The following is a 25,844-nucleotide window of genomic DNA, read 5'->3' on the forward strand; positions in this document are numbered from 1 at the left end:
AATCACAAGAGGAAATTTGGAAAGAACCCAAATACATGGAGACTAAACAGCATCCTTCTAAAGAATTAATGGGTCAACCAGGAAATTAGAGAAGAATTGAAAAAATTCATGGAAACAAATGATAATGAAAACACAACAGTTCAAAATCTGTGGGACACAACAAAGGCAGTCCTGAGAGGAAAATATATAGCGTGCAAGCCTTTCTCAAGAAACAAGAAAGGTCTCAAATACACAACCTAACCCTACACCTAAAGGAGCTGGAGAAAGAACAACAAAGAAAGCCTAAACCCAGCAGGAGAAGAGAAATCATAAAGATCAGAGCAGAAATCAATGAAATAGAAACTAAAAAAACAATAGAACAAAGCAACAAAACTAGGAGCTGGTTCTTTGAAAGAATTAATAAGATTGATAAGCCCCTGGCCAGACTTATCAAAAAGAAAAGAGAAAGGACCCAAATAAATAAAATCATGAATGAAAGAGGAGAGATCACAACCAACACCAAAGAAATACAAACAATTATAAGAGCATACTACGAGCAACTCTACGCCAACAAATTCGACAATCTGGAAGACATGGATACATTTCTAGAGACATATAAACTACCACAACTGAGCCAGGAAGAAATAGAAAACCTGAACAGACCCATAACCAGTAAGGAGATTGAAACAGTCATCAAAAATCTCCAAACAAACAAAAGTCCAGGACCAGATGGCTTCCCAGGGGAATTCTACCAAACATTTAAAGAAGAATTAATTCCTATTCTCCTGAAACTGTTCCAAAAAATAGAAATGGAAGGAAAACTTCCAAACTCATTTTATGAGGCTAGCATCACCTTGATCCCAAAACCAGACAAGGATCCCATCAAAAAAGAGAATTACAGACCAATATCCTTGATGAACACAGATGCGAAAATTCTCACCAAAATACTGGCCAATAGGATCCAACAGTACATGAAAAGGATTATTCACCACGACCAAGTGGGATTTATTCCAGGGCTGCAAGGATGGTTCAACATCCGCAAATCCATCAATGTGATACAATACATTAATAAAAGAAAGAATAAGAACCATATGATACTCTCAATAGATGCTGAAAAAGCATTTGACAAAGTGTAGCATCTCTTCCTGATTAAAACTCTTCAAAGTGTAGGGATAGAAGGCACATACCTCAATATCATCAAAGCCATCTATGAAAAACCCACTGCAAATATCATTCTCAATGGAGAAAAACTGAAAGCTTTTCCGCTAAGGTCAGGAACACGGCAAGGATGTCCGTTATCACCACTGCTGTTCAACATAGTACTAGAAGTCCTAGCCTCAGCAATCAGACAACAAAAAGAAATTAAAGGCATCCAAATTGGCAAAGAAGAAGTCAAACTATCACTCTTTGCAGATGATATGATACTATATGTGGAAAACCCAAAAGGCTCCACTCCAAAACTGCTAGAACTTGTACAGGAATTCAGTAAAGTGTCAGGATATAAAGTCAATGCACAGAAATCAGTCGCATTTCTTTACACTAACAACAGGACAGAAGAAAGAGAAATTGAGGAGTCAGTCCCATTTACAATCGCACCCAAAACCATAAGATACCTAGGAATAAATCTAACCAAAGAGGCAAAGAATCTGTACTCAGAAAACTATAATGTACTCATGAAAGAAATTGAGGAAGACACTAAGAAATGGAAAAATGTTCCATGCTCATGGATTGGAAGAACAAATATTGTGAAAATGTCTATTCTACCTAAAGCAATCTACACATTTAATGCAATCCCTATCAAAATCCCATCCGTTTTTTTCAAAGAAATAAAACAAATAATCCTAAAATTTATATGGAACCAGAAAAGACCTCGAATAGCCAAAGGAATATTGAAAAAGAAAGCCAAAGTCGGTGGCATCACAATTCCAGACTTCAAGCTCTATTACAAAGCTGTCATCATCAAGACAGTACGGTACTGGCACAAAAACAGACATATAGATCAATGGAACAGAATAGAGAGCCCAGAAATAGACCCTCAATTCTATGGTCAACTAATCTTCGACAAAGCAGGAAGGAATGTCCAATGAAAAAAAGACAGCCTCTTCAACAAATGGTGCTGGGAAAATTGGACAGCCACATGCAGAAAAATGAAATTGGACCATTTCCTTACAGCACACACCAAAATAGACTCAAAATGGATGAAGGACCTCAATGTGAGAAAGGAATCCATCAAAATCCTTGAGGAGAACGCAGGCAGCAACCTCTTTGACCTCAACCGCAGCAACTTCTTCCTAGGAACATCGCCAAAGGCAACAGAAGCAAGGGCAAAAATGAACTATTGGGATTTCATCAAGATCAAAAGCTTTTGCACAGCAAAGGAAACAGTTAACAAAACCAAAAGACAACTGACAGAATGGGAGAAGATATTTGCAAACGACATATCAGATAAAGGGCTAGTATCCAAACTCTATAAAGAACTTAGCAACCTCAACACCCAAAGAACAAATAATCCAATCAAGAAATGGGCAGAGGACATGAACAGACGTTTCTGCAAAGAAGACATCCAGATGGCCAACAGACACATGAAAAAATGCTCCACATCACTTGGCATCAGGGAAATACAAATCCAAACCACAATGAGATACCACCTCACACCAGTCAGAATGGCTAAAATTAACAAGTCAAGAAATGACAGATGCTGGCGAGGATGCGGAGAGAGGGGAACCCTCCTACACTGCTGGTGGGAATGCAAGCTGGTGCAACCACTCTGGAAAACAGTGTGGAGGTTCCTCAAAAAACTGAAAATAGAGCTACCCTATGACCCAGCAATTGCACTACTGGGTATATATCCTAAAGATACAAACGTGGTGCCCCGAAGGGGCATGTGCACCCGAATGTTTATAGCAGCAATGTCCACAATAGCCAAACTATGGAAAGAACCTAGATGTCCATCAACAGGTGAATGGATAAAGAAGAAGTGGTATATATACACAATGGAATACTACGCAGCCATCAAAAGACATGAAATCTTGCCATTTGCGACGATGTGGATGGAACTAGAGGGTATTATGCTTAGCGAAATAAGTCAATCGGAGAAAGACAACTATCATATGATCTCTTTGATATGAGGAAGTGGAGATGCAATGTGAGGGAGTTGGGGGGAGATAGGAAAAGAAAAAATGAAAGGATGGGATTGGGAGGGAGACAAACCATAAAAGACTCAATCTCAAAAAACAGACTGAGAGTTGCTGGGGGGAGGAGGGATGGGAGAGGGTGATGGGGATATGGACATTGGGGAGGGTATGTGCTATGATGAGTGCTGTGAAATGTGTAAACCTAGCGATTCACAGACCTGTACCCCTGGGGATAAAAATACATTATATGCTTATTAAAATAAATTAATTAATTAAAAAAAAGAATCACTTTTCTAGAGCTACCTGTTAAAAAATAATGCAAAAGACATAGCAACATAAGATAATTAATAAAATAAATAGAGTAAGTAAAATAAGTAGAATAATGAAAATAGAATACTAAAAAATAATTTTCTCTAGAGAAAGCAAAAGATGAAGAATAGAGTAGGAGAAAGAAAGCAAGAAAGAGAAATAGGAAACAAATAGCAAAATGGCAGAATTAATCCAAAAATATCAATAATTTCATTAAGTATAAGTGGACTAGAAGCTTCAATTAAAGGCAAAGATTAGCAGACTGGGGGAAAAAAGCAAGATCCAACTATATTCTGTTTATAAAAAACTTAAATACAAAGGCACAAATAGGCTGAAAGTAAATGAACAGAAAAGATATGCTATGCAAACACTATATATATAAAAGCTGAAGAGGCTATACCAATATATAACAAAACAGACCTCAAGATAAAGAGTCCTGTATAAATTAAGTGGTAGGAATGTTATAATGATGGAAGGTTAAACATCACAAATACTTAACAATTATATCTGTAGGTGCCCATCAATAGTTCAAAAATGCATGAAAAAAACCTGTTAGAACTAAAGAGAGAAATAGACAAACATGGATAGATAACACTTCTCTCTTGTTAATTGGCAGAACAACACAGCACAAAAAAATTAGTAGGGAGATGAAAGATCTGAGTGACACCACCAACCTCCCTGCCCTAGTTAACATTCATAGAACACTGCACCCAACAATTGTAGAATACACATTTTTTTCAACAGCACATGCAGCCTCAGGGCAGACCATGTGCTGGGCCATAAACAATTCTCCATAAATTTCAAGAGATTAAAATCTTTCAGAGTCTCTTCAACAAATGGTGCTGGAATAACTGGACATCCACATGCAAAATAAATAAATAAATTACTCTAGACACAGAGTTTGTACTGTTCATTAAAAATGGATCATAGACTGAAAAGTAAAACGCAAAACTATAAAACTCCTAGAAGATAACATAAAAGAGAGTTTAGAGGATCTTGAATGTAGTGGTGCCTTTTTAAATCCAACAACAAAGATATAACCCAAGACAAAAAATTGATAAGCTGGACTTCATTAAAATTAAAAATGTCTCCTCTGCAAAACTCAGTTAGGGGGGGCACGGATTGCATGGAGCACTGGGTGTGGTGCAAAAACAATGAATACTGTTACGCTGAAAAGAAATAAAAAATTAAAAAAAAAAAGAAGACAAGGCATAGCCTCTGCAAAAGACACATATGATAAATGATTGCTATACAAATATACAAGGAACTCTTAAAACTCAACAATAAGAAAATATACAACCCAATTCAAAAATAAGCCAAAGACTGTGACACCTCACCAAAAATATACAGATGCAAAAAAATATATGAAAAGATGCTCCGCATTGTATGTCATCAGGAATATAAAAATTAAAACAAAAATGAGATACCACTATACATCTATTAGAACAGTCAAAATGTGGAACATTGACAACACCGTATGCTGGCAAAGATGTAGAACAAACAGGAAGACTCATTTATTGTCAGTGGCAATGCAAAATGGACAGCCATGTTGGAAGACATTTGGTGGTTTTTTAGAAAACTAAATAAGCTGTTGCTGTAAGACCCAGAAATGGTACTCCTTAATAACTATCCAAAGGAGTTGAAAGCTTATGTCCACACAGAAGTGAATTATAGCACTTTTACTCCTAATTGCCAAAACTTGGAAGCTATCAATATATTCTCAGTAGGTGAGTGGTAAATAAACTGTATAAACTGTGGTGCATTAGAACATTTAAGTATTACCCAGCAATAAAAGAAATGAGCTATCAGATCATGAAGAGATATAGGAAAACTTTAAATGTATGCTACTAAATAAAAGAAGCCAATCTGAAAAGGTTATATAATGTATGAGTCCAACCATATGACATTCCAGAAAAAGCAAAAATTTATGGGGACAATAGAAAGATCAGGAGTTGTCCCAAGGGAAGAGATGAATAGGCAGAGCATAGGGCATTTTTAGGGCAGTGAAAATACTTTTTATGATATTATAGTGGTTGTATGTCATTATACATTTCAAAACCCATAGAATGTACAACACCAAGAGTGAACCCGAAGGTGAACTATGGATTTGGAGTGATTACAATGTGTCAGTGTAGAGTCATCTTTGATTTTAAAAAATGTAACATTCTAATGAGTAATATTGATAATGGGGAGGCTCTGCATTTGTGGGGACAGAGGGTATGTGGGAAATTTCTATACTGTTCTTTCAGTTTTGTTGCCAATGTAAAATTGTCCTTAAGAAAGAGTCTTTTTCCAAATCTTACAGAGGTTATTTTCTAACCAAAACCAAATTAAACTGAAAATCCATTAACACCATAACCAACAAGGAAATAGAGGCAGTAATCAAAAGTCTCCCAACAAACAAGAGTCCAGTCCTGGATGGCTTTCCAGGGGAATTCTACCAAACATTTAAAGAAAAACTAATACCTATTCTTCTGGAGCTGTTTCAAAAAGTAGAAATGGAAAGAAAACCTCCAAACTAATTCTATGAGGCCAGCATTACACTGATCTCAAAACCAGAAAAGACCACACTAAAAAGAAGATTTACAGACCAATATCCCTGATGAACATGGATGCTAAAATACTCACCAAAATCCTAGATAGTGGGATCCAATAATACATCAAAAAGATTATTCGCCACAGCCAAATGGGATTTATTCCTGGGATGCAAGGGTGGTTCAACATTCGTGAATCAATCAAGCATCACATCAATAAAAGAAAGGACAAGAACCATATGATCCTCTCAATTGATATAGAAAAGGCATTTGACAAAATATAGCATCCTTTCTTGATGAAAACTCTTCAAAATATAGGGAGAGAGAAAACACACCTCAATATCATGAAAGCCATCTACAAAAAGCCCACAGCGAATATCATTCTCAATGGGGAAAAACTGAGAGCTTTTCCCCTAAGGTCAGGAACACAACAGGGATGTCCACTCTCACCACTGTTGTTCAACATAGTACTAGAAGTCCTCACCATAGCAATCAAACAACAAAAAGAAATAAAAGGCATTCAAATTGACAAAGAAGTCAAACCCTCACTCTTCGCAGATGACATGATACTTTATGTGGAAAACCCAAAAGACTCCACTCCAAAATTCCTAGATTTCATACAGAAATTCGGCAACATGACAGGTTATAAAATCAATGCACAGAAATCAGTTGCATTTCTATACACTAGCGATGAGACAGAAGAAATAGAAATTAAGGAATTGATCACAGTCACAATTGCACCCCAAACCATAAAATACCTAGGAATAAACTTAAACAAAGAGGTAAAGGATTTGTACTTTGAAAACCACAGAACACTTACAAAAGAAATTGGTAATTGTCTTTCTTTGCTTGATTTACTTCACTTAGCATAATCCCTTCCAGTTCATGTGTGGAATAGCAGGAAGGACATTAGGGTAAGGAAGGGAAAACTGAAGGGAGGGGAATCAGAGGGGGAGACAAACCATGAGAGACTATGGACTCTGGAAACAAACTGAGGGTTTCAGAGGAGAGGGGATAGGGTAATGGGGTAGCCAGGTGACGAGTATTAATGAGGCACGTGTTGTAATGAGCACTGGGTGTTATACACAAATAAGGAGTCATTGAATACTACATCAAGAAAAAAAAAGTGAGGGAAGAGGAAGCAAGATGGTGGAAGAGTAGGAGACTGAAATAGCATTAGGTCCCAGGAGTTCAGCTAGATAATTATCAAACCATTCTGAACACCTACAAACTCAACAGGAGATAGAAGAGAAGAGCAACAATTCCAGGAACAGAAAATCTACCACTTTCTGGAAGATAGGACGTGCGGAGAAGTGAATCCAAAGTGATGGGAAGATAGACCGCGGGGAGAGGGGCTGGCTCCCGGCAAGTGGTGGAGCAGTGGAGCACAAAATCAGAACTTTTAGAAGTCTGCTCCACTGAGGGACATCACTCCAGAGGCTAAGCAAGGAGTGGAGTCCTCACAGGAACAGTGTGGTCTCAGGACCCATGGGGTCACAGAAAGACTGTCTGAGTGTGGCAGAGCTTCCAGGTATCAGAGAGGTGAAGCTGGCTACAGAGATGGAGCCAAGCACTGAGCTCTCAGGTTGGAATTACCTTAAACCATGATCCAAGGCACAATTGGGCCACTGCTCTTCGAGCAGGGACCCCACAAGTGGCAGATCAGGATAGACCAGGTCCTTCTTTCTCCAGTAGGAGCAATGCAGCAGTGTACGGCAGGAATCTGCTGGGTTTGGAGACTCCAAATGGGGCCATGCACCAGAGATAGGAATGCTCAGTCACAGGCCAGGTGAGCATGGAGTGCGGCCAAAGACCAGATAGACGGGAGAGATGGACTGCTTTTCCCCAAGAGGGCACTGAGGAGTGGGGCCCCAAACTCTCAGCAACTATTGGCTGGAGATTTGGAGACTGCCATTTTCATTCCTGACCTCTGAAGCTCTACAGAAAGCATTCAGGGAACAAAAGCTACTGAGAGCAAACCCGAGCCGATTACTTAGCTGGGCCCCTGGCAAGGGCAGTACAATTCTGCCTCAGCAAAGACATTTAAGAATCATTGCAAGAGGTCCCTCCCCCAGAAGATCAGCATGAATATCCAGCCAAAACCAAGTTCACCAATCAATGGGAACTGAGGAACCCCAGAGCTAAGGGAAAGCAACACAGAATTCGTGGCTTTTCCCCCATGATCCTTTAATCTTGCAAAGTTAAATTTTTTAAATTTTTTTTCTAATTCTATTTTTTAACTTTTCCTCTTTCCTATTTTAACATTTTTTAACTATTTTATCTTATCAATAACTTTTTTTAAAAAACCCTTTTAGATTTTCACTGTTAAAGTAATACTTTATCCCTTCATTTTATTTAGCCTTATTTTTTGTATACATACAGGTTTTTTTTTCTTTAAAATTTTGGGATACAATTTCTTCTAAGATCAGTATATACCCTAAATCTAGCTCCAGCCTGATCACATTCTCTCTTCTTTTTTTTTCTTTTTCCAACCAACTTATCAATTTCTTTTTTAGAATCTTTTAAAAAAAATTTTAAATTTTTATTTATTTTTTTATTTCTTTTCAGTGTTCCAGAATTCATTGTTTATGCACCATACCCAGTGCTCCATGCAATATGTGCCCTCCATAATACCCACCACCAGGCTCACCCAACCTCCCACCCTCCCACCCCTCCAAAACCCTCAGTTTGTTTCTCAGAATCTTTCTTAATTTTCATCTTTACAGTCATATTCCATCCTTTCACCATGTTTACCCTCATTTTTGTATATATATAAGTTTTTCTTTCTTTAAAATTTTAGGAGGTAGTTTCTTCTAAGAGACCAGAATATACCCAAAATCAAGTGGGTGGCTCTGTTCTATTCACCAGTCTAATATATACATATTTTTATTTTTTATTTTTTATTTTTTCCCCTTTATTCTCCCCCTGGTTTCAGGTCTCTTCTGATTGGTTAGCATATATTTTTCTGGGGTCTTTGCCACCCTTTTAGTATTTTACTGTCTCATTCATATATATTTTTTTAATTAAATTTTTTATTTATTTTCAGCGTAACAGTATTCATTGTTTTCTCACCACACCCAGTGCTCCATGCAATCTGTGCCCTCCCTAATACCCACCACCTGGTTCCCCCACCCTCCCACCCCCGCCCCTTCAAAACCCTCAGGTTGTTTTTCAGAGTCCATAGTCTCTCATGGTTCACCTCCCCTTCCAATTTCCCTCAACTCCCTTCTCCTCTCATTCATATATTTTTATCTGGATAAAATGACAAGGTGGAAAAACCACACACACACACACAAAAGAGAGACAGTCCTGATTCTGATGACTAGGGACATAATCAATAAGGACATTGGTAATATGTCAGAACTAGAGTTCAGAATGATGATTACCAAGGTGCTAGCTGGGTTCAGTAAATGCATTGAAGGTATTAGAGAATCCCTCACTGCTATTCAACACAGTATTAGAAGTCCTAGCCTCATCAATCAGACAACAAAAAGAAATTAAAGGCATCCAAATTGGCAAAGAAGTCAAACTATCACTCTTTGCAGATGATATGATACTTTATGTGAAAAACCCAAAAGACTCTACTCCAAAACTGCTAAAACTCATACAGGAATTCAGTAAAGTGTCAGGATATAAAATCAATGCTCAGAAATCAGTTGCATTTCTATACTCCAACAGCAAGACAGAATAAAGAGAAGTTAAGGAGTTGATCCCATTTACAATTGCACCCAAAACCATAAGATACTCAGGAATAAACCTAACCAAAGAGGCAAATAATTTGTACTCAGAAAACTATAAAGTACTCATGAAAGAAATTGAGGAAGACACAAAGAAATGGAAAAATGTCCCATGCTCATGGATTGGAAGAACAAATATTGTGAAAATGTCTATTCTACCTAAAGCAATCTACACATTTAATGCAATCCCTATCAAAATACCATCATTTTTTTAAAATGTAACAAATAATCCTAAAATTTATATGGAACCAGAAAAGACCCCGAATAGCCAGAGGAATGTTGAAAAAGAAAGCCAAAGTTGGTGGCATTACAATGCCAGACTTTAAGCTCTATTACAAAGCTGTAATCCTCAGAACAGTATGGTACTAGCACAAAAACAGACACATAGATCAATGGAACAGAATAGAGAGCCCAGAAATAGACCCTCAACTCTATGCTCAACTAATCTTCAACAGAGCAGGAAAGAATGTCCAATGGAAAAAAGTCTCTTCAACAAATGGTGTTGGGAAAATTGGACAGCCACATGCAGAAAAATGAGACTGGACCATTTCCTTACACCACACAAAAAAATAGACTCAAAATGGATGAAAGACCTCAATGTGAGACAGGAAGCCATCAAGATCTTTGAGGAGAACACAGACAGCCTTTGACCTCAACCTCAACAACTTCTTCCTAGAAACACTGTCAAAGGCGAGGGAAGCAAGGGTAAAAATGAACTATTGGGACTTCATCAAGATCAAAAGCTTTTGCACAGCAAAGGACACAGTCAACAAAACCAAATGACAACTGACAGAATGGGAGAAAATATTTGCACACGACATATCAGATAAAGGGCTAGTATCCAAAATCTATAAAGAACTTATCAAACTCAACATCCAAAGAACAAACAATCCAATCAAGAAATGGGCAGAAGATATGAATGGACATTTCTGCAAAGAAGACACCCAGATGGCCAACAGACATATGAAAAAGTGGCCACATATGCCACATATGTGGCATCAGGGAAATACAAATCAAACCCATAATGAGATATCACCTCACACCAGTCAGAATGCCTAAAATTAACAAGTCAGGAAATGACAGATGTTGGTAAGGATACAGAGAAAGTGGAACCCTCCATGTTGGTGGGAATGGAAGCTGGTGGAGCCACTCTGGAAAACAGTCAGGTTCCTGTGGAGGTTCCTCAAAAAGTTGAAAATAGAGCTGCCCTACAACCTGACAATCGCACTACTGGGTATTTATCCTAAAGATACAAATATAGTGATCTGAAGGGGCACATGCACCCGAATGTTTACAGCAGCAATGTCCACAATAGCTGAGCTATGGAAAGAACCTAGATATCCATCAACAGATGAATGGATAAAGAAGATGTGGTATATATACACAATGGAATACTATGCAGCCATCAAAAGAAATGAAATCTTGCCATTTACAATGATGTGGATGGAACTAGAGGGTATTATGCTGAGTGAAATGAGTCATTCATAGAAAGACAATTATCATATGATCTCTCCAATATGAGGAATTTGAGAGGTGGGGCAAGGGGTTGTAGGGGTAGGGAAGGAAAACATGAAGCAAGATGGGATTGGGAAGGAGACAAAACATAAGAGACTCGATCTCACAAAACAAACTGAGGATTGCTGGGGGTGGTGGGGTAGGGAGATGGTGGCTGGGTTATGGACATTGGGGAGCTTATGTGCTATGGTGAGTGCTGTGAAATGTGTAAGCTGATGATTTATAGACCTGTACCACTGGGGCAAATACTACATTATATGTTAATAAAAATTATTTGAGAAAAAGAAGGGGAAAAAAGAAGAAAAAGTGAGGAAGTCACAAAGAAATGGGAAAGCATTCCATGTTCATGAATGGGAAGAACAAATATTGCTGAAATATCTACACCACCCAGAACAACCCACACATTCAATGCAATCCCTATCAAAACATCATCAACAGATTTCACAGAGCTGGAACAAATAATTCTAAAAATTTTTATGGAACCAGAAAAGACCCCAAATAGCCCAATGAATGTTGAAAAAGAAAACCAAATCTGGTGGCTTCACAATGTTGGACTTCAAGCTCTATTACAAAGCTGTAATCATCAAGACAGTATGGTACAAAAACAGACACAGAGTACAATGGAACAGAATAGAAAATCCAGAAATGGACCCTCAACTCTATGGTCAACTAATCTTTGACAAAGCAGGAAAGAATATCCAATGGAAAAAAGGCAGTCTCTTCAACAAATGGTGTTGGGAAAATTGGTCAGCCACATGTAAAGAATGAAACTGGGCCACATTGTTACCCCATACACAAGGATAAACACAAAATGGATGAAAGACCTAAATGTGAGACAGGAATCCATCAAAATCCTAGAGGAGAATACAGGCAGCAACCTCTTCAACCTCAGCCACAGCAACTTCTTGCTAGACATGTCCCCAGAGGCAAGGGAACCAAAAGCAAAAATGAACTATTGGGACTTCATCAAGATAAAAAGCTTTTGCACAGCAAAGGTAACAGTTGACAAAACCAAAAGACAACCTACAGAATGAGAGAAGATATTTGCAAATGTCCTACCAGAAAAAGGGCTAGTTTCCAAAAACAATAAAGAACTTATCAAACCCAACACACATAAAAAAACAAATTACCAAGTCAAGAAATGGACAGAGGACATGAGCAGACATTTTTCCAAAGAAGACATACAAATGGCTAAGGGACACATGAAAAAATCCTCCACACCAATATCAGGGAAACATAAGTCAAAACCACAACGAGTTACCACCTCACACCAGTCAGAATGCCTAAAATTAACAAGTCAGGAAATAACAAGTGTTGGCGAGGATGAGAAGAATTGGGAAACCTCTTACACTGTTGGTGGGAATACAAGCTGGTACAGCCACTCTGGGAAACACTATGGAGGTTCCTTAAGAAGTTCAAAATAGAGCTACCCTATGACCGAAGGGGCACCTGTACCCCAATGTTTATAGCAGCACTGTCCACAATATCCAAACTATGGAAAGAGCCCAGATGTCCATTGATAGATGGATGGATAAAGACTATATATATATATATATATATATATATATATACACACACATATACATATGAATGATATATATCCTCCCAGATAGTGGGAGAATAGGGAAGACGAGTGATAAACTTCATATGCTTCATGGTTTTGCCTACATGAAAATGTAAAACATAGTCACATTCCAGATATGGATGATAAGCTCAAAACTCAAACAGAAGGTCCAAGTAGAAGACAAATTGATAGTCAATTGACAGTAAATTCTATAATACTAGTAAACAAAAAGATAATGTATACCTTGATTCCAATACTACTATCTAATCCTGAATGATAAATCTGATAAACTGTATGTGTAAGCTGGAAGATCTATGGACTAAAATATAACCTGGATAAACAGGAAAGGATCTCAGACTGCTGCCAAAGAAGACTGCACAATGTTGTAATGGGTAAATGGGGTAATAGAGCAGAGCCATGGGAGGTCATTAAATGTGAGAATCCACATACACTTTGTAAACCACAATTTGTATACAAAGCTATGGGGTCATTGCCCCCTCTTTTGTTATCCTACCCTCTGCTGAGACACCTTTTAGGAAACAGTACAACAGCTTCTGCTTTAGAGGGATGTGGGTAACAGAAACCAAGCATCTACACAACCCTGCTGCAGCCATCTGGCAACTTCTAGAAGTCTCCTCAAAGGCCTGGTCCATAGAACTAAAGCCATTGCTGACACCTGCCCCACAGTCTCCTGGACAATAGTCAAGGCCTCTGCTAGTGTGGTTTCTCTCATTTACTGAAATAAAGGTCACTGGTTGGCCAGGAGACAGAGTCAGGGAGATGAACAGCTCACTCTACCCAGAAGCAAACAGGTGAACACAGACAAGAAGACATGTAGAAGTGGATAAGGGAGATCAGGGGTCCTAAACAAGACATTAGATGAAATAGATTGTAGCCAAATGCACTGATCCACTCTCCCAGCCACTCCCACCACTACCCTACTGAGAAGAAAGGGCAATGCTAGAATCACAGTTGTACCTGTTAATTAGTTATAACTTACAGTGTTTGTGTAAGCTGCAGGTAGCTGTCTGATAACTACACGGTTCCATTCTTCTGATTGATTCTTATATAGACTTGAGTTATAATCAGGCAGTTCTAAAGATTAAAGACCAGGGTAAACCTGGTCTTTAAAGTTTGCAATTTGTACCCGTGTGCTAAACTTGAGTAAGTGCAGGCAAGCAGCATCTTTTCTGGGTGTGCTTCTCTGACACAGGCATGCCATCATCAAACTGATCGGTAATGCACTCTCTGTCGACTCTGCAGAGCTACACGTATACTCTTGCAAGACAGGTGTGTAAGCCTATACCAGCAGTGGTAACTCAGGAATGATGGACAATGTTGCCCATAAAACCACAGCAGAGAGTCCCATCATTACTTGGCACCTCTGTGTCATCAAGCACTATTGTTTACATCAATCTGAAGAAAACAGGTTTTACCTTGGGGATATGGGCAGTACCTCCTAAGTCGAACTTAAACAATAACTGGATGGTAAAAATCATAGCAATGTCCTGAACTTTCCTTTGAAATGTTTCAAGTGCCTTTATATGTCCTTGTGATATTGCTGACATATGAAGAAAAGAAGGTAAATGATAATATCCAGGTCTGGATGGGGATGCAAACAAAGGATTAACAAAATCCTTCCCTTCTGTATAACTTCTGGACTCTTATCTTGGAAACAGATAAAGATAAAACATGTGGGATGCCTAAATGGCTCAGTCAGTTAAGCATCTGCCTCTTGATCTCAGCCTTGGTCTTGATCTCAGGGTCATGAGTTCAAGCCCTACATTGGGCTCCATGCTAGACATAAAGCCTACTTTAAAAAGAAAATAAAAGATGGAATATGTAGCTGTCACTAAGCAGCATTACTGATAGTAGAAACAACCTGATTTATAACTGCATCAGGAGTTGGAACTTGTGAACACCTGATGGGAAGCCACATCCTTAGGCTTCCCTCAGTGCAATGATCTTGCTGGTTCATGCCTTTGTGGGAACCCTGAAAGCTACATGAATGGCTCCTATGAAGAATGAGGCTCCAGAGTTGGGGCACCCCCACACCTGCCAATGAGGTTTGTCTTTTTGCACCTGAGCCATTACTTGGGGCAGAGAAACTAGCTCCTTTTGGTCACTGGGGAGACCTCTGGCCACCCATAAAGACAGGGGTCTGAAACTGCCCAGCAAGCACCCTCTGTCTCTTGCACTATGCACTTCTGAGCAGGCTAATCTTTGCAAGTCTAAGAGTTTATTTGGCTCCATGAAGACACCCTGGTGGTTTTGTATCAAGGCACTGAAGTATCCAGTTTATACCAAGCAGGAATTCACATAGACATGGTGGTGGTTTCCAAGTTGTCTATCCATTTTATTTCTTTTTGAAGATTTTATGTATTTATTTGACAGACAGAGATCACGAGGAGGCAGAGAAGCAGGCAGAGAGAGAGGAGAAGCAAGCTCCCCACTGAGCAGAGAGCCCAATGTGCGGCTCGATCCCATGACCCTGGGATCATGACCTGAGCTGAAGACAGAGGCCTTAACCCACTGAGCCACCCAGGTGCCCCTGTCTATATCCATTTTAAAAGCAACTGTTCAGTGAACATAGATCAAAAACATCTAAGCAACTAAGTTCCCAAGTAGCTTAAATAGGTGTCTAGACATGACTGAACAAAAAAAAATTCAGCTCAAATATTCCATGGGATCATGCTGAAGATTCAATATGTTCCAGGAGCTTCAAAGGATACTCCAAAGCAGAAAAGTCAGCCTCTTTATTTGAGGCTCAACATTCAATCCAAGTGGAGAAGCCAGGTATGAAACATATCCCAGATATGTCATCTCCAACACCTAGACATTGCAGAATTCAGTTATTCTGACCCACTCCCTACATTTCATTTCTGCTGATGTTTCATTTTAGTCACATGAGGTGGTAGAAAGAGCTTGGATGAGAAATCAGAAGACCTGCCCCAGCAAGCACCTTACATTAGGTGTCTGGCAGAACCACATCCAATAAATACTTGCTAAATGAAGAAATGAACAAGCCTTTCTGAACCCTCAGTTCCTTCCTCCGTAAAATGAAAATATCTACCTCATTTATTTTGGAAAATTGTTTTCAAATGAGATAATGTATGTGAAAGCTCTTCATAAACTGTAGAGCACTGAACACTTAATAGTATAAAGACATTTTGAACTGCCTCCTTTCATCACTGAGTAATACAAGAAAGGTGCATCTTGAGGCACTAACAACCCACGTAGTTCTCTGGTGGGAAAGAGCTAATGCACAAGCACAGTGGAGATCTGGTCTTAATAGAAATGGATTCTTTGTCTTATTGCCATTTTTGCCTACTGAGCACATGAAACTTGAGTAGGTTTATGTTTCACCTCCATCTTCCAAATTACGTCTATGATACCTCTACAAGGCTTCACCTTGTTCACTCAGCACAAATTTAGAAAATATTTCAGTGTCACTCCTTACAACACACTAAATTACATGGACTTAGCTATTACCTATAATAGGATATTAATTTTAATTACATGCAAAAAATTTTTACAGCAATGTCATATGCATAAGGTTGTAATTTTCTAGAGATTTCTTTTTTTTTAAGATTTTATTTATTTATTTGACAGAGAGAGAGAGATCACAAGTAGGAAGAGCCCAGGCAGAGAGAGGGGGGAAGCAGGCTCCCCACTGAGCAGAGAGCCAGATGCGGGGCTCGATCCCAGGACCCTGAGATCACGACCCGAGCTAAAGGCAGAGGCTTAACCCACTGAGCCACCCAAGTGCCCCTCTAGAGATTTCTTATTAAAGAAAAGTCTTCTTTCAAATCATTAATTGGGTTAGGGAAATGAGTGCCCATTCAATTTAACAAAAATTTACTGAAAACTATCTGTATATATGGCACTTTCCTGAGTTTTGGGTGCTGGTGCTGGGTGCTGCTGCTAGGTAGCAGATGCTGGTGCTGTACTAGGTGCCAGAAGCTGGTGCTGGGTGCTAGGTACTGGTACTGGTACTGAGTACTAGAAAAGGCGACAATGATGTTTCTATCCTCAAGAATCTTTTACCCTAAAAATATTCAAATAACCTATCAATATGACATATGGCAGAATGATGTTGATAAAAAGTAATTGTATGAATAACACAGAATGGTGAGGGAAAATCACTATTATTAATGAGAATCAAGGAAAGCTGCCTCTTAGCTGAGCCTTGAAGAACAAGAATAAATTTTCAAGATGAAGAAAACAAAACCCAAAAGAAACAACACCCACAAAGACTTGGGGATATAAAAGGACACCTTGTGCTAGTGAAAACAGTGTGTGATAATAATATAAACTCTGTATCATAATCTGTGGGAGGTAAAGGTAGAAAGTGAGTTTACAGTTTGGGTAACATGCTAAGAGGTGTGGAGTATTCTACTGACAACAGAAGCACTGTGGAATGTCAAGAGTGGAAGAACATGGCAGAGCTAAGTTGGAACTCCAGTCTTTTCATCAGACTTTTCCTGACTGAGTATCTTCACAATTCAATGCCCTTCCTTTCAGGTTTCACTGAAACATCACAGCCTCAATGTGGTCCTTGAGCCCTACGGCCTGGTTTACTTGCTGTTCACCCACTTTCAGACCTTCCTTGTGATTGTGTGTTCAATGTCTCTCTTTTCTGCCAGGATCCCGTGCGGGTCCTACAGCAGCTATATCTGGCATGTCTCTGGAGCCTCACACATCTATGGATACTTAACAAATGTTTGTTGAGTGAATGCAATGAATGAGTCATCCAATGAAAAGGTGAAAAGGGCCTGAATAAAGGCATTGAAAAGACAGAGAAGAGGAGAGAAATCAGAAGAAAGAATCAAGATAGTGGCTGATGGGGGTTGGGAGGTCTGCCTAAAGATAGTGAGGTTTCAAGCCAGTGACTGGAAGATTGTTTGGGCCTTTACCTGAAAGAGAGAACTCAAAAGGAAGGGTGGAGGAGGGGAGTTTTTGGACAACGTTTCTTACAGTATTTACTCATCACCATGCTTTTTCTTTTCTCCCTTCGCCCCTTTCCTTTCTATGTAATGAAATTTAGCATTATAAATAATACTTCCTTATTCCCTACTTTACAGGAAAACTAGCACATGAGGGACAGACTGAGTCAAACCCTTTGTTATCCATTTGTCACAGGATATTATTTCCTCTGTTCAAATAAGCAAATGATGGCTTCCAAGCTTGTAATGACCTGTTAGAAAGGATATTACAGTTTGATGCCAGCCAAATACAAGGGTGTTAGTTACGGGTGATTGATGCTAAGCTGTTTTTCTGACACTAGCTGGGACAGAAACAGGTCAAAGACATAATCTGTGTCACCTCCCTTAAGACCAAGAGGGATGTTGATCCTTCCAGTCAAGTAAGTAAGATTATGTGGTTGATTCTGGTAACTGTGCAAAGTTTCTTGTTAAAAATTAAAAAGAGAAATAGTGGGACACTATCTTGTTTCATCAATTAAGATAGAGGATTCCGTCTTCCTGGATAATCAGCTATGGAGCTTTGACACAGGTGGCTACAAAGATAAAATAGCTTAGACTTTGGGTCAAAGTTTGACCACTAGACACAGATAGGGCCAGTCCATTGAACCAAAGGCTGAAGGTTGGTTAGATTCTACAAATAACATGGCTTGGCTCTCACCTCTTTTCTTGAATAAGGGTATAACTGCTTAGTAGATGAATAACTGTGTCCAAGTCCTCTTTGGTCCTCATAAAAATAATGCTTTGAGAAACCTAGACATGCAGATGTGGAGAATGAAAGCTGAGAGAGAAGTTCTAAAATGAACTCTCCAGGGTCCACTTGGTTCCCATTCTTTGTTGATTTGCCATAAAAATATGAAACCCTGGGTGGCTAGGTGGCTCAGTAGGTTAAGCCTCTGCCTTCAGCCAAGGTCATGATCCCAGGGTCCTGGGATGGAGCACTGCATCGGACTCCTTTTCAGTGGGGAGCCTGCTTCTCCCTCTGCCTGCAGCTCTCCCTGCTTGTGTGCTTGCTCTCGCGCGCTGTGTGTGTGTGTGTGTGTGTGTGTATGTGTGTGTCAAATAAATAAATAAAATCTTTTAAAAATATATGAAATCCCTAGAGCTTCTACCTGACCACAACATAGAAATTATAAGTGAGTAACCCTGTTTGTGGAAGACAGAACAGCTTTTGATGTAAAGATATGTAGATCAAACAAAGACGAGAGAGGCTGAAATTCAAAGAGCTACAGTTTAATGTGTTCCAGCAGGGCTGGTCCCATCCACTCACTCACTCACTTATTCATGCACTATGGACCAGGTACCATGTCAGGTCTGGAACACAGTGAGTGTTCATTTATTTGTTGAATGAATGAAAAAGAAAATTACTAAGGAAACAATGTAATAAAGAACACATTTATGAAGATAATTAAGTATTTAAATATTTAATGTTTTATGTGTATGTTAATGTTATTAATTACAGAATATGATTCTGTGAGTTAATGTAAGATCTTAAGCTAAAGAAACAAAGGGTTTTTTAAAAAATTAATAGATCCCTTGGGACACGTGGGTGGCTCAGTTGGTTGAGCCGCTGCCTTCGGCTCAGGTCATGATCCTTGGGTCCTGGGATCGAGTCCCGCATCGGGATCCTTGCTCAGCGAGGAGCCTGCTTCTCTCACTGCTTCTGCCTGCCTCTCTGCCTGCTTGTGTGTACTCTCTCTCTCTCTGGCAAATAAATAAAAATCTTTTAAAAAAAATTAATAGATCCCTTTTTTAGGGCAGTTTTAGGTTTACAGAAAAATTGAGCAGAAAGTAGAATTCCCATATGCCCCCCGTCTACCTCTATATAGTTTCTCTTATTATTAACATCTTGCTTTAATATGGTATGTTGGTTAAAATCAGAGAACCTAAACTGACATATCATTACCACCCAAAGTCCACAGTTTACATTAGGGTTCACTCTTGGTATTGTACATTGGGTGGGTTTTGACAAATATATAATGACATGTATTCACCATTATAGTATCATATAGAATTATTTCACTGCCCTAAAAATCCCCTAGACTTTACCTGTTTGCCCTTTCCTCTTCTCAAACTCCTGGCAACCACTGACCTTTTAACTGTCACCATAGTTTTGTCTTTTCCAAAATGTCATATAGTTAAGAATCATACAGTATGTAGCCTTTTCAAATTGGCTTCTTTCACTTTGTAATATGCATTTAAGCTTCCTCCATGTCTTTTCACGACATTTCAACTATTTTAGCACTAAATAATATTCCCTTGTCTGGAGATATCATGTTTGTTTATTCATTCACCTACTGAAAGACATCTTGGTTGCTTCCAAGTTTTGACACTTATGAATAAAAATGCTATAAACATCTGCACATAGGTTTTTGTGTGGACATAAGTTTTTAGCTCTTTTGGGTAAATACCAAGGAGTGCAATTGCTAGATCATATGGTAATACAATGTTTAGTTCTTTAAGAACCTGCCAAACTGTCTTCCAAAGTGGCTGCACCATTCTGCACTCCCATCAGTGAGGAGTGAGTGTTCCTGTAGCCCTATATCCTTGCCAGTGTTTGGTCCTTTCATTATTGTGGATTTTAGCCATTTTAGTAAGTGTATAGTGGTATCTCATTGTTGTTTTAATTTGCATTTCCTGACGACATATGGTGTGGAACATTGTTTTGTATGCTTATTTGCCATGTATATATCTTCTTTGGTGAGGTGTAATGTTCAGATCTTTTGCCCATTTTAAAAATTGAGTTGTTTATTTTCTTATTGTTGAGTTTTAAGAATCTGTGCATCTGTTGTGTACCAGTCCTTTATCAGACAGATATGTGCTTTGCAAATATTTTCTTCCAATCTTTGCCTTTCAGTTTTTTATTTTAATGAAACTCAACTTACCATTTTTTTTTCTTTCATGGATTGTGCTTTCGGGATTGTGTCTAAAAAGTCATCATCAAACCCAAGATTTCGTCTAGATAATCTCCTACGTTATCTTATTTTTTTGATTAATCTTTACACCCAATGCAGGTCTCAAACTCACAATGCCAAGATTAAGAGTCACATGCCCTACCTACTGAGCCAGCCAACCATCCCCAAAAGTAAGTAGGTTTTGTATATTTTTATCTACTCTTATAGTCTCTGTCTTTTAATTGGTCTATTTAGGCCATTCACATTCAAGTTGATATTGGTATAGTGGATTTAATATAAAATATCTGTAACTGTTTCTATTTATTGCCTTTTGTTTTTGTTTTTGATCTTCCACTCTTTTCCTCTCTTCTCTGGTTTTGATTGAGTATTTCGTATGATTGCACTTTTTCTCTTCAGCATATAATTATACTTTTTTTTTTTTTGCTTTTTTTAGTGATTGCTCTTAGATGTGCAAATTTTCAACTACTATAATAAACTTTCAAATAACCATTTCAACTATCTACTTCATGGATAGTTCACATACCTCATATCACAGTATTACACATCATCAGATCATCATATCACAGAGTTGTTTCACATTTCACTTATATATAACTGAACAATTTTTGCAATTATTATTTTGAACAAACTCTTTAGTTAGATCAATTAAGAGTAATAAAAATAAAAGATCATATTTTACCCTCATTTTTGCCTTTTACCCTCGTTTATGTCTTCTGTAATGCTCGTCCAGTCTTTTCTTTTTTTAAAAAGATTTTATTTATTTATTTGACAGAGATCACAAGTAGGCAGAGAGGCAGGCAGAGAGAGAGAGAGAGTGAGAGGAGGAAGCAGGCTCCCGCTGAGCAGAGAGCCCAATGCTGGGCTCGATTCCAGGACCCTGGGATCATGACCTGAGCCGAAGAGGCTTTAACCCACTGAGCCACCCAGCTGCCTCTGCTCTTTCATTCTTTATGTAGATCCAGGTTCTGGTCTATATTATCTTCCTTCTCTGTGAAGAATTTCTTTTAATATTTCTTGCAAAGAAAATCTACTGTTGACAAATTCCCTCAATTTTTGTTTGTCTGAGGAAGTCTTTATTTCTTTTATCTTGTTTTTGTTCTTTTTCCTCCACTTTAAAATATTTTTATTTTTGTGATAAATTATACATGATATAAATATACATTTATACAGTGATATACATATACATGATATGAAATTTATAATTTAAGCATTTTAAGTATACATTTCAGTAGCATTGAGTATATTCATATTGTAGCTCAGTCATTCTCTTCTCCCCCATCCATATTCATAAATCATTTCATCTTCCCAAACTGAAACTCCCATACCCATTAAATAATAACTCCCCAGTCTTCCTCCACCTACCTCCTGACAACCACCATTCCACATTCTATCTCTATTAATCTGACTACTCTAGGTGCCTCATAAAATGGAATCAGAAAGTATTTATATTTTTCCTTTGCTTTTGCAGAATTTCACTGATAGAGAATCACAGGTTGGTCAGGTTTTTTCTTTCAACACTTTATTTCATTCCATCTACCCTCTTCTTGCCTGCATACTTTCACAAGAGATGTCTGATGTAATTCTTAGCCTTGTTCCTCTATAAATGAAGAGGGTATATTTCCTCTTACTTCAATAAAGATTTTCCCTTTTCATTGATTTTCTGCAATTTGAATACAATATGCCTAGATGTAGATTTTAAAATACTTATCCTGCCTTGTATTCCCCAAGGTTCCTACATCTGTGGTTTAGTCTCTATCATTAATTTTGAGAAATTCTCAGTTATTATTACTTCAAATATTTCTTCTTTTCCTTTCTCTTTCTTCTCCTTCTACCATTCCAATTACACAGATGGTACAATTTTTGTAATTATTCTATAGTTCTTGAGTATTCTGTTCTTTCCTTTAAGTTTCTTTTTTTCTCCTTGTTTTGTTTTGTTTTTAGTTTAGGACGTTTCTACTAACATATTTTTAAGATTCCTGATTTCTTCCTGAACCATCACCAGTCTAATTATGCACCCATCAAAGGCATTCTCCATCTCTCTTGCAGTGCTTTTGATCTCTAGAATTGTATTTTATTTCTTTCTTAGAGTTTCCATTTCTTTGCTCACATTACCCATCTGTTCTTGCATGTTGTCCACTTTCCAGCAGAACCCTTAGCATATTAATCAGTTGTTTTAAATTCTTAGTTGGATAATTCCAAATCTCTGCCATATCTGAGTCTGGTTCTGATAGTTATTTTGAATCTAAGATTTTCTTTTGTGCCTTTTAGCATACCTTAAAATTTTTTGTTGAAAAGCAGACATGATGTATTGGGTAAAAGGAACAGTATTGGCTCTAGCAGCAAACTTTTGCTCTTGGAAAGCTATGTTCTCTGTGTCTGGTTCCCTCTCCAGTTTGGGAGCAGTGGTTTCTCTGTGACCTCAACTCTCTGATGGATCTAAGAGGAGTTGCTGATTTTCAGTTTGTTTAACTTTTTTCTTTTTGTCAGAACAAGAGTGATGACTTCCAAGATCTCTACATGTTGGACCAGAAACCAGAAGTTTCCAAAGGACTTTTAGACAGTATAGACATTTTAACAATGCTTATTCTTCTGATCCATGAGCATGGAATGCTTTTCCATCTTTTTGTGTCTTCTTCAATTTATTTCATGAGTGTTCTGTAGTTCCTAAGTACAGATCCTTCACCTCTTTGGTTAGGTATAGTCCCAGGTATCTTATGGTTCTTTATGCTGTAGTAAATGGAATTGATTCTCTAATTTCCCTTTCTGTATTTTCATTGTTAGTGTATAAGAAAGCAACTGATTTCTGTGGGTTGATTTGTATCCTGCCACATTACTGAGTTGCTATATGAGTTCTAGTAGTTTGGGGGTGGGGTCTTTTGGGTTTTCCATATAAAGTATCATGTCATCTGCAAAGAGAAAGAGTTTGACTTCTTCACTGCCAATTTGAATACCTTTTATTTCTCTTTGTTGTCTCATTGCTGTTGCTAGGACTTCTAATACTATGTTGAACAAGAGTGGTGAGAGTAGGCATCCTTGTTGTGTTCCTGATCTCAAAGGGAAGGCTGTCAGATTCTCCCCATTGAGGATGATATTTGCTGTGGGTTTTTCATAAATAGATTTTGTGAAGTTGAGGAATGTTCCCTCTGTCCCTATACTTTGAATTGTTTTAATCATAAACGGATTCTGTATCTTGTCAAATGCTTTTTCTGCAACAATTGAGAGGACCATGTGGTTTTTCTCTCTTCTCTTATTGATTTGTTCTATCACATTGATTGATTTGCGAATGTTGAACCACTCCTGCATCCCATGGATAAACCCCACCTGGTCATGGTGGATAATCTTTAAAGTACTGTTGGATCCTATTAGCTAGGATCTTGTTGAGAATCTTAGCATCCACATTCATCAGGAAATTCTCCTTTTTGGTGGGGTCTTTGCCTGGTTTGAGGATCAGGGTAATGCTGGCTTCATAAATAGAGTCTGGAAGCTTTCCTTCTGCTTCAATTTTTTTGAAACAGCTTCAGGATAATAGGTATTATTTCTTATTTGAATGTTTGGTAGAATTCCCCAGGGAATCCATCAGATCCTGGGCTCTTGTTTTTTGGGAGGTTTTTGATCACTGCTTCAATCTCGTTACTAGATATTGGTCTATTCAGGTTGTCAGTTTCTTCCTGATTCAGTTTTGGAAGTTTATAGGTTTCCAGGAATGCATCCATTTCATCTTGGTTGCTTAACTTGTTGGTATATAACTGTTGATAATAATTTCTGATGATTGTTTCTATTTCATTGGTGTTAGTTGTGATCTCTCCCTTTTCATTCATAATTTTATTAATTTGAGTCTTTTGGAATGCCATTGAAACTTTTATATATTTCATACATTCAATGAACATTTATGAAGCACTATGGGGTGAGATACTATACCGAACCTGCACCCCATACCTAAATGTCCAGCCTCTTCTGGACACCCAAGAGATTTGCCCATGTGAGACCTCCAATTTCTAGAGACCAGGTACGTGGGATTGGTAGGAAAGGAGAAAACAGAAGGAAGAGTTTTTGCTGTTGAAGAGAATCAACACTATTTAAAATTTCAGCCTAATCCTTTCATAAAATTATAGCCAACCTCATGGTTATGGAAAACTGACTATCTAACAATAAACCTTTCCAGCTTCCTTGTATCTTACTCTTCCCAAAGTTTATTCTTCCCAACTTTCCCACAGAGAAAAAGAGAGATGAAACATCATGTGAGTCTGTACTTGTTTTAATATTCTAGTATCAAGTCAATTAGAAGATTTTCTTTCCTGGTAGTTGCATCTGAGAAGAAAGGGATGAGCTACTAACCAGATCCAAGAAGAGGTGTAGTGCCACGGCCTGAGTTGGAAAGACGGTTCAGTGCTGCACAATATCAGACACAAAAGTATTGTCACCTCTCAGTTATTAGCATGAATGGAAGAACATACATATTATAACAGAATAGAATACAAAATAATGGGTCATCCAGTGCAGAGATGGAACACAAGCTGTGGGGAGAAACTTTGCACTAATTGAAGATAATTTAACTCATAGAGATACAAAATTAATCAAAATTTTACTTTTTCACTACTTTTACTTTTTAGAGACGAGATTTGCTAATTAACAGTGTAAAACTTCTCTTTGGAAAAGTATTAAACTAGAGAACAAACCTAAAATCTTTTAAAAAGCATCCACGTGGGGCGCCTGGGTGGCTCAGTGGGTTAAGCCGCTGCCTTCGGCTCGGGTCATGATCTCGGGGTCCTGGGATCGAGTCCCGCGTCGGGCTCTCTGCTCAGCGGGGAGCCTGCTTCCCTCTCTCCCTCTCTCTCTGCCTCCTCTCTGTCTACTGTGATCTCTCTCTGTCAAATAAATAAATAAATAATCTTAAAAAAAAAAAAAAAAAGCATCCACGTGCATAAAAATGATGGTGATATAAATGTTTGCATCAATTCCCTAATAATTTCTATTAGGCAATACATTTTTGTTTAGTCCTATTTCTCAATATATTCTTTTTTATATATAAGATATTCTTTTTTTTAAAGATTTTATTTATTTATTTGACAGAGAGAGATCACAAGTAGGCAGAGAGGCAGGCAGAGAAGGGGGTGGGGGAAGCAGGCTCCCTGCTGAGCAGAGAGCCCGATGAGGGACTTGATCCCAGGACCCTGA

This window comes from Martes martes (assembly GCF_963455335.1).
Source record: "Martes martes genome assembly, chromosome: 3".
Classification (NCBI taxonomy): Eukaryota; Metazoa; Chordata; class Mammalia; order Carnivora; family Mustelidae; genus Martes; species Martes martes.